The sequence below is a fragment of the Erinaceus europaeus genome, chromosome 3, assembly GCF_950295315.1.
Source record: "Erinaceus europaeus chromosome 3, mEriEur2.1, whole genome shotgun sequence".
Taxonomy (NCBI): Eukaryota; Metazoa; Chordata; class Mammalia; order Eulipotyphla; family Erinaceidae; genus Erinaceus; species Erinaceus europaeus.
In genome coordinates, this window is record NC_080164.1 from 158,536,577 (window position 1) to 158,545,243 (window position 8,667).

An 8,667-nucleotide genomic window follows, 5' to 3' on the forward strand; every position below is an offset into this window, starting at 1 on the left:
GGGGAGCCGGGGGCTTGAATGGGATCCTTACGCACTTTGCTCAGATCTGTAATTAAAAAATGTATTTTTTTAGCACTATAAAGAAAATAAATGCCTTGGTCTGCTCATATGCTTGCACTTCGCGCCATGTGTGCTTAACCCGCTGCGCTACCACTGGACTCCCTTTTTCCAGTTTTTATAGTTACTTTTGCTTAGTACTGTGGAGCCATGCAAACCAATTCTTAGAAATATCACAAAAGGTGATGTAAGAAAAAAAATGGGAGTAGAGTCCTTATCAAATATCTTATTCTGGAATTGAATTACTTAATGCGTATGCAGTATTGGAAACTTGCCCTTGACAAAAAGACATATTCTTGACATAGAGCAAAATTTTGTAAATGGAGGATCTGAAGATCAATTACGCAACTAAGGAAAGTTTTGAAATCCTGATAACATGAAAAAGACAAGGTAAAAGACTGTTTAACCCTGTGACAAAGAGGTGAAGAAATCACCTATGTATCTCTCACACACTCTGCTTATTGTTAAATTTATATCTTAGACCAAAATTGTGCTCTTTCAAAATTATGATGGATGATAATTTCAGTTTTCTCTTATTTTATTAAAATGGCCGCCATGTACATATGCAGATGAAAAACAGAAGGCAGAATGGAAATGATAGCAGATTTCTGATATTATTCACATACCATGAACTATTGCTTTTTTATATGTAATAAAATGCTTGTAAAGGAAAATCTATTTTCTTTGGAACAAAGATATTGAATACAATATTTCACTTAAACTACAAGGAAGAGAGACTGGTGGAGAATTCACTGAGGAATTTTCTGGGAAATTAAAATGGCTAGTTTACCTGTTGAGTTAGTGTCTAATTCATTCCCCATTGATTTATACTAGGCTTCATTTTTACTATTGCTCATATATGCAGATAAAATGGCCTTATCAAAGCCTTGAAGGATCACACAATTCCAGATAACACTAAGATATGTTAAAGCTACTACACAAAGAATTCCAGAGATATTTCTTCAGAACAAAGAAATAAGACTATCCTTTTTTTTTTTAAATTTTTTATTTAAGAAAGGATTAATGAGCAAAAACATAAGGTAGGAGGGGTACAACTCCACACAATTCCCACCACCCAATCCCCATAACCCACCCCCTCCCATGATAGATTTCCCATTCTCTAGCTCTCTGGGAGCATGGACCCAGGGTCGTTGAGGGTTGCAGAAGGTAGAAGGTCTGGCTTCTGTAATTGCTTCCCCGCTGAACATGGGTGTTGACTGGTCGTTCCATACTCCCAGTCTGCCTCTCTCTTTCCCTAATAAGGTGTGTCTCTGGGGAAGCTGAGCTCTAGGACACATTGGTGGGGTCTTCAATCCAGGGAAGCCTAGCCAGCATCCTGGTGGCATCTGGAACCTGGTGATTGAAAAGAGAGTTAACATATGAAGCCAAACAATTTGTTGAGCAATCATGGATCCCAAGCTTGGAATAGTGGAGAGGAAGTGTTAGGGAGGTACTCACTGCAAACTCTAGTGTACTTCTGCTTTCAGGTATATATTTTGCAGTAGTTTATGGATACGTGTGCACATAAGCTCTCTCTCACAGAAACTGGTGTATATCTAGGTTATGGGACTTTGTTAGAAAGTGAACTACCTGAGATGAAATTAGAGTGTACTATAAAAGGAAAGGTCTCACCCGAGTAATGAAGTTGAAGGGTTGTCATTCCACACGTGAAGTCTCTGGATACAGCCTGAGGTGAAGCATGTTGAGGTGGCAATCGTTGCTTTGGTTAGGTTGTGATCGGCGGATGCAATATTATTTGGTTTGGATTGGGAGATGCATACGGGAAAGTGGGCCCTATCCAAGGGTTCCAGGACTGGGGGAAGTAGGGGCTCTATAGTGAAGATGTGAGGTTCCTGCTGTCTTAGGGTTCAAAAAGACAATCGATAGTTAATGTTATCATCACATTATTTGTTAATTGGGTTAACTTTGAAAAGTCCCTTTGTTATGGTTTGCTGTACAGTATCCAGTATCTTGTATATAGCTGTGCTATTGGATGCTTCTAATCTACTTGGTCTAGGCTTTTGAGAGAGTCCACATATCAAATACATAGCCTATATATTAAAAAGATTCAGTTTGTCTTTTGAGAAACTTTGAGACATACAATTGATTTCCCCCTCTCATATTAATTAACTACTGATTTATATGTCTACATTTTGCTAGAAGTGTACATAAACACCATTCCCACCACCAAAGGACTGTGACCCATCCCTCCCGCCAACAGACCTTCCATATGATCCAGTAATTCCTCTCCTGGGGTTATACCCCAAGGACTCCATAACACCCAACCAAAAAGAGGTGTGTACTCCTATGTTCATAGCAGCACAATTCATAATAGCTAAAACCTGGAAGCAACCCAGATGCCCAACAACAGATGAGTGGCTGAGACAGCTGTGGTATATATACACAATGGAATACTATGAAGCTATCAAGAACAATGAACCCACCTTCTCTGACCCATCTTGGACAGAGCTAGAAGGAATTATGTTGAGTGAGCTAAGTCAGAAAGATAAAGATGAGTATGGGATGATCCCACTCATCAACAGAAGCTGACTAAGAAGATCTGAAAGGGAAACTAAAAGCAGGACCTGATCAAATTGTAAGTAGGGCACTAAAGTAAAAACCCAGTGGTGAGGGGTAGACATGTAGCTTCCAAGACTATCCTTTTTTAAAATGAGAAAATATCTGTCCTGTTTTCAATGAGCCAACATGGCATACAGGGTATACTTACAAAAACTGACCAGAGTCTTCCAAGTAAAGAAATAGTTCTCTAAAGAAAGAAGTTTTTCACATTCTGCATCAAGAGATATACACTTATTTATATTTTTATGTATTGTGTTTATAGTAATAACCAGTTGAATTTGACACTATCACATTTACCCTAGTAAACAGTTTTTAAAATATACACTTGTGCTTAGGACTAAAAAAGTGTAGTGGGGTTAATGAAACAGTGTTTTTTGTGGAAAGAATTCTACAAAGTGAAAGTTTGGCTTAGACCTCTAATAGATCCCCAACTCTACCACCTCTGGTCATTGCCATCCGGGAAGCCATCATAAGCCCTATTGTGGGCCTTTCTAGGACCTTGCCATCAAGGTAGATCCGCTATAGGGACTGCTTTACTCTCGGAAGTGAGGCTGGGTCAGCCTACTCTCCCACTGGAGAAACATTTAAAACAAAAAACTTTCAAGACTTTTAAACCTATGTACATAAGAACCAAAAATAAAACATTTTTAAACTGTATTTTTTTTTATTACCCGTGGGAGTAAATCAACCCATAGTGAATGAAAAACAGTATGAATATTTCTTAATAAAATTAAAAATAAATCTCCCATAAGATCCAACAATTCTACTCCTAGGTATCTATCTGAAAAATATAAAGACATTAATTTTAACAAATATGCACACATATCTGTGTTAATGTGATGCTACTTAAAACAGTTAATATATGGAACAACTCTAGTGTTCACTGTCACATGAGTAGGTTAGAAAACTGTAGTACACATACTCAACTACAAGAAAAAATGAAATATTTGTTTATTTGTCTCAACATGGATAGAAATGAAGAGAAATAAGTCAGAAGGAGAAAGACAAATATTGGATGAACTCACTCATCTGGAGAGATAAAGAAACAAAGCAAAGAAACTCACAAAGTTAAAAAAAAAAAAACCAAAAACAACCAATTACTTAGCTCTTGACTGCAAATCTGAGGTTATTAAGAGGCTAAAGGGATTAGCCAAATAGTTTGAAGTAGAGGGTGACTGGCACTTTGGCAGTGAGGTTGGTGTGATTAGCATTATTTTGAAGAGTTATGAAGTCATGTCCCTAAAACAAACGGATGTCATATCAATTTAAGAAATAGTTTGTGGATTCAGGAGATAGCTCACTCAAAGGGGCATGGGCCATAAAATGCACGAGGTTCTGGTTTTGAACCCTGGTATCATAAGGCAACACCAGGGAATGGTGAACTATGTTGTGATCTCTCTCTCCCTAACTCAAATGAAAAAACCCAGGAGCAGTAGAGCCATATATGTAAGACTCTGGTACTGAAAAAATAAAAACAGTGAAAGAATGATAGGAAGGAGGGAAGGAAGGAAGGAAGGACAGACTGATGGAAGGAAGGAAAGAAAGAAAGGAAAATCTATTAAGATCTGAAGCTATGACTTGTTATTAAAGAATAACAAGCCACATGTTGCAATGTGCAAGGACCAGGGTTCAGCTTCTAGTCCCCACCTGCAGGGGGAAAGCTTTGCAAGTGATGAATCAGGGATGCAGGTGTCTTTCTGACTTTTTTCCTCTCTATCACCCCCTTCCCTCTTGATTTACAGCTGTTTCTATCCAATAAATAAATAAATAAATAAAGTTAAAGAAAAAGAATTTCTAAGTAAGTGGGGGTACAAAGCTACATTCTGATTGGATAGATTTTGATGTTAGATGTGAAAAATATTTTACTTAAGGCTGTTACAAATATCAAGTGTCTTCCCCTTCCAACTCTCCACCACCAAAGGTAGAGTTGTTAAAATAGTTCCATCCAACTCCACTTGGAATTATCTCTAGTCTTAAGTCTTTTCATTAGACAAAATATAGGGGACTTTATTTTCTAGATTTTCAAAATATTCATTATCTAAGCATTTTATTATTTTTGAACTCGTACTACTGGCTTTTTAGTCAGGTTTATGTCAGTAAGCAATCTTATATAAAAATCATGAATGCCTATATAAAATAACATTGACAACTAGATTTAATAAATAACTGTCCATGATATCATTAAATGTGCTAAAATTTTACTGGTAAAACTACAAGCATATTTTATTTAGGATGTGTAAAAAAGTTGTGGATAATAAGTCATTTCATTTATCTTTGATTCACTCTTTGAAACTGGGAAAGTAGTTAAAATTCCCATAAAACTCAGTGAACACCCAATATTTATGTTTTCATGTCTTCCAGAAAGAAATGATTAATTTATTATAAAAGAATAGTCTGATTAACTTAAAGAGGAAGTGTCTCTGTTCATAGACATTGCAGTGTCTACTATTCATATGAATTATGTATATTCATTTTTAAAAATATTTATTTATTCCCCTTTGTTTCCCTTGTTTTATTGTTGTAGTCATTATTATCATTGTTATTTATGTATATTACTAATGATTGAATGAAGATGACTTGGTTGTAGTTACTTTCTAGTCTTCTTTTGCAAAGCTTTTATTATTATGTAAATTTATAGTTTCTATCCTATCTTGCAGTTTTTCTAACAAAGATGATAATTTTGTTGCTACATGGATTCCTATCTCATGCTTTCCATTCTTGAAAACTCCCCTTTGCCAGTAGCAAGTCCTAATAGCTTGAAAAGAGCAAATCACAGTCCTATTTTCAGTGGTAGATGGTATATTAGCACATTTCAATGTTGTCAATGTGATTAGTTTCTGGATCTCTATGGCTTAACATAAGTGAGGTGAGCCTGAGAGTTTGTTGAGTATTGTGGAAAAAGACACTCATGTACATCTGTAGAATGTGAAAGAGGATCTCAGGAGCCAAGAATTGGAAAACTGTCTTTTGAGAAATGAATGGAATCGTATACAGTAGAAGGCAAGGCAGAATATAAGAAAAAGAGAGCCAAGATGGTTACGTGAGAGACAAGGAATAAAACATGCCCTGTTTTGGTAACATCTTGTTAATTCTGGCTTAAGCCTCATGACATGTGTTTGAATTACATTTATTGTTATGAAACTAGATGTATTAAAGAAGAAACATTGGCACTGTATTTATTATTACATGGACTATATATTCATTGTTTTAATTGGAAGAGAAAAGGGACATGTGATAATGACCTTCTGTTACTGAGTGAATTCCTATGTTTTAGGGGTAAGACTAGAAATTAGCACATGAGCCCAGGTGGTGGTACACCTTGTTGAGCACACACACTACCAGCATGTGAGGACCCTGGTTCAAACCCCAGTTCTCACTTGCAAGTGTTGGGTAGTATGCCACCTCCCCCTGGCTTCTGCTTAACCATATGCCTATATAGGGATTTACTGATCCAAAGCTTTGGTCTATTTACATAAATCACTTTTACATAAAGCACTCCAGGGCATTGGTGGTTCAGTGATAGGATTCTCGCCTGCTCCACCCCCTCCTTGTCACACCCTGATCCCTTCTTTGTCACACCCTGATTTTCACCAGTCACGTTTCTCTCCACCCTCTCTATATCACATCCTGTTTCCACCCTACTTGGAGAGTATAAAAACAGCTGCTCTTCTGATTAAAGACACTTGGAAATTGCTTACCGGCTCCGAGAGTTCCAGAGTGTATCTCCTGTCGAAGTTGGTGCAGCACGAGTTCCTAATCCCTCTCCCACACAGCAGCCTAGATCAGCTCCAGTTGAGTTCTCTCCAACCCAGAGAGCACTAGCTCGGGAAGAAGTACCCTCAGGCTATCCCGGCATGCAAGGGAGAAACTTCATAAGTGATGAAGCAGTGTTGTAAGTATCTCTCTTTCTCTTTCTCCCTCTATACCTCCCCCACCACTCTCAACTTCTCTCTGCCTCTACCTAAAATAAATAAAATATATTTAAAAAAAAAGAAATCGGCTCACTTTATTTCTAATTTTCCACTGGAGAATTTCCATAGATAATGCTCCTCAAATATCTCTTTTAGTTTGTAGGTTCTCATGAAAATACCTCTTTCTACTTGAATTAATATAAAACTTTTAATTTTTCATTAACATTTTATTGATTTAGTTTTTTTATTGGGGTAATGATGCTGTCTTATAGCAATAGGCATACAATATCCCTTAATTCCTCTTTGGGTGGTACACTTCCTAACAAAGCTACAGAACCTACATATAGACCAGGAGCCATGAGTTAGAACACATGTGCACATGTATCCATAAGTTAGGGAAAAATATATACCTTAGAGCAAAAGTGCACAATGGTTTGTAGTGACTCAGTAAATATGGCAAGCAAGTAGAAAGACCTAAAAAAAAGCACTATAAAGTACTTAATCAAATAGTTTCTATTTAAACCGAGATATCCTCCTCACCTACTGCCCATTTCACTTCCCTCAGTCACAAGGCTAATCTTGTCAGAGAAAGTAAGGACTACAAACGCTGGATAAAGGCAAGAGAACAGCATACTTTAATGATGGCTCTTTCGGTCACTACCAGTCCATCACATCATCCTGGGCCCCAGTCAGGGAATCCTGGGATTCCCACACAGACATAATGAGCCTAGACCTATAACAGATTCCTCTCTTTACTGTCACTGGTCATCTTCATCAGGAAGAACATAGTGGATAACATAGGCCCTTTTGTGGGTCTCTACAGAACCTTGCTCTTAATGTGGATCAACAATGGTAGGGGCTGCCCCATTCTCCAAAGGGAGGTTGGGTCAACATACTCTGTCAATAGAGGAAGATAGGTTCTGCAATGAGTGTAGCCTAGAATATTCCTATCTATGACCATAGAATGTGAGCTCAGACCTGCAGTGATGGAGGTTACATAGGCTCCTGTGCTGAATATGGGCCCCAGATCAAATCGATGGGGTTTATAGTTAACAATATTTATTTACTTTTCCCATATTTGGGGGCTACTATCTTCCCCAATTCACCTTTCTAGTCCTATTTGCAACTCTGACACAATCTTCCCAGTCAATACCTTTATCCCACTTGCATGCCAGCTGTCAGGCTCAGGCAAAAATTAGTAAAGTCATGAGCTCCTTGGAATACACCTAAAATAGACTTCCTAGTTTTTTGCAAAATGGAGACCTGAATCCCATCTGCTATATTCTTACCTTTAGGTTGCTGACTATTAAACAATTTGTTCTGCTTTTTTTTATAATTTTATTTAAGAAAGGATTAATTAACAAAACCATAGGGTAGGAGGGGTACAATTCCATACAATTCCCACCACCCAATCTCCATTTCCCACTCCCTCCCCTGATAGCTTTCCCATTCTCTATTATCTTAATGCTTCCATGCAGATGCTTCAGTGATACCAACCTGACTTCCTTGGGCAGAGGACATCACCAATGTGTCCTGGAGCCCCGCCTCCCCAGAGCTCTTCCCCACTAGGGGAAAACAAAGATAGGCTGGGAGTATGGATCAATCTGTCAATGCCCATGTCCAGCAGAGAAGCAATTATAGATGCCAGACCGTCCAGCTTCTACACCCCACAATGGTCCTGGGTCCATGCTCCCAGAGGGATAAAGAATAGGAAAGCTTCCAATGGAGGGGATGGGATACGGAACTCTGGTGGTGAGAACTGAGTGCAACTATAGCCCTCTTATCCTACAGTCCTGTTGATGATTATTAAATCAATAAAAAAAGAAACAAAAATGTATTGCTTTAGTTTATTGGGTTAATGATGCTGTCTTTTAAGATAGCTATACGGGTACTATATCATAGCTCCCCCAGATATGTGGCAGCACAGATCAATACCCAGGTACCATATTCCTTCGGCACAGGACACAGTGTTTCAGCCACTTTTCAGCCCTCTTGTGCATTCCCCATTAGTGTTCTTTGATCTGTTTCTATAGGGAACAGCATAGGCTTAGGAGTGAAAAGTTAATAACATCTGGAAAAATGAATGAAATATTCACTTGTCAAAGTAGAAAGTAATTCA

The 8,667-nt window shown here is 38.0% G+C and overlaps 1 long non-coding RNA gene across 1 annotated transcript in view; it reads left to right on the forward strand.

Annotated features, from left to right (window-relative positions):
- LOC132537718 (uncharacterized) overlaps positions 1–8,364 on the forward strand; it is a 31,455-nt gene extending 23,091 nt beyond the window's left edge. Inside the window, exon 3 of the long non-coding RNA XR_009549175.1 lies at positions 8,027–8,364. This is a non-coding gene — a long non-coding RNA (uncharacterized LOC132537718). The remainder of the gene's footprint in view (positions 1–8,026) is intronic.
- The last annotated feature ends 303 nt before the right edge of the window (positions 8,365–8,667 follow it).